This window comes from Zingiber officinale, chromosome 5B (genome assembly GCF_018446385.1).
Source record: "Zingiber officinale cultivar Zhangliang chromosome 5B, Zo_v1.1, whole genome shotgun sequence".
Taxonomy (NCBI): Eukaryota; Viridiplantae; Streptophyta; class Magnoliopsida; order Zingiberales; family Zingiberaceae; genus Zingiber; species Zingiber officinale.
In genome coordinates this window covers 70,009,620-70,011,700 of record NC_055995.1, presented here as the reverse complement: position 1 = coordinate 70,011,700, position 2,081 = coordinate 70,009,620, and the positions used below count along the sequence as shown (strand labels likewise).

The 2,081-nt window shown below is 57.3% G+C and overlaps 1 pseudogene; it reads left to right on the top strand.

The window, feature by feature from the left end:
- The first annotated feature begins 214 nt into the window (after positions 1 to 214).
- On the top strand, positions 215 to 1,829 carry LOC121986715 (annotated as a pseudogene).
- Positions 1,830 to 2,081: the final 252 nt, after the last annotated feature.

Here is a 2,081-nt window from a genome sequence, read left to right as displayed (position 1 = left end):
TTTTCAAAATATATATTAAATTGACTTGGAATAAATTTTCCATTATTTGTTTTTTTTTAAAAAAAAATATTTTATATTTTAAAGCAGGATTACCGACCTCTGATTAAAGTGATGCAGAAATGGAGTTGGTGTTCTAACTCTGAACTAACTCTTGTGTATAAATGTATTACCAAACAACTCGAATCTTAAGCATTAGATTCATTAGAGAATAATCATGGGCGGAGGAGGAGGACAGAGGCGCTCGTGGCGGCGGGTTGAGGCCGCACTCAACCGCGCCTTCGCTGACAGTGCCGCCGGACGCTACTTCAAGATCGATGCTCGGGACACCTCCTTCACCAAGGAGCTCCGCGCCGGCGCCGCCACCTTCCTCACCATGGTTTATATCATCTCCGTCAACGCTGCCATTCTTACCGATTCCGGCGGCCCCTGCACCGTCGGCGATTGCACGCCGCTGCCATCCAGAAACTCTTCCGCCGCCGGCCCCGGCCCTGATTGCAAGTTCGACGGCAACCCGGGGTACCAGCGCTGCCTGGAGCGAACCAAGAACGACCTCGTCGTGGCCACGGCCGCCGCGGCTGTCGTCGGCAGCTTCGCCATGGGGGCGGTGGCGAACCTCCCCCTGGCGCTGGCGCCGGGCATGGGCGCCAACGCCTACTTCGCCTACGACATGGTGGGCTTCCACGGTTCTGGTGGCTTACGAGACCGCCCTCGCCGCCGTTTTTCTCGAGGGCTGCATCTTCCTCGCCCTCTCCCTGCTCGGCCTCCGCTCCCGCCTCGCCCGCCTGATACCCCGCCCCATCCGCCTTGCCTCCGCTGCTGGCATCGGCCTCTTCCTCGCCTTCACCGGACTCCAAGCCCAGGTGGGCGTCGGCCTGGTGGGTCCCAGCCCCTCCACCCTCGTCACCCTGGCCGCCTGCTCCCGCACCGACCCCACCACCGGAGACTGCCTCGGCGGCACGCTGCAGAGCCCCACCTTCTGGCTCGGCGCCGCCGGTTTCCTCCTTTCCGCCATGTGCCTCACTCGCAACGTCAAGGGCGGCACCATCTCGGGCATCGTCTTCGTCACCGTCGTCTCCTGGATCCGCGGCACCGCCGTCACCGCCTTCCCCGACACCGAACATGGGAACGCCAATTTCGACTATTTCAAGAAGATCGTTGACTTCCATGTCATCCAGACCACCGCCGGGAGGATCAGCTTCGCCGGCTTCGCCCGGAAAGAGGTGTGGCTGGCTGTGGCGACGCTGCTCTACGTCGACGTCCTCGACACCACGGGGTCGATGTGCTCGATGGCGGAATACGGCGGGTTCGCGGACGGCGAGGGCGGGTTCGAGGGCGAGTACCGGGCGTTCGCGGTGGACGCGAGCGCCACCATCGTGGGCGCAGCGCTGGGGACCACCACCGTGACGACGTACATCGAGTCCACGGCTGGGCTACGGGAGGGCGGCCGGACAGGGGTGACGGCGATCGCGGTGGCGGTCCTCTTCGCGGGCTCTCTCTTCTTCTCGCCGCTGCTCACGAACGTGCCGCCGTGGGCGGTGGGGCCGTCGCTGGTCCTGGTGGGGGCGATGATGATGCGGGTGGCGAGGGAGGTGGAGTGGGCGGAGGCGAAGGAGGCGGTGCCGGCGTTCCTCACCATGATTCTGATGCCGCTCACGTACTCGATCGCGTACGGAATCATCGCCGGCGTCGGGACGCACATAGTGCTGCACCTGTTCGACGGCGTTGCGGCGGTCCACGCATGGGCCTCGAGCTTCCGGAAGAAGACGAACAACAAGGCCGACGGCGATCAAATCACGGCTACAGACCAGAACATCGCACAAACTGTTTGATTAAATTTTTTCATAATTCTAATTATTTTATTGACGACTAAAACTCTCATATTTATCTTTGATCGATTACAAAATGCATCCAAAATCATATTCATTTTGATTATCGTTTCCAAGTAGAAGATATTTTAATTAAAATGAAAATAAAATTAATTAATGAGCAACCAATATTACAATTATAAATGAATTTAATATTTACTCATTTCGACGCACGAATTTAAATTTGATTCATATGTAATGAATTCAGTATCATAT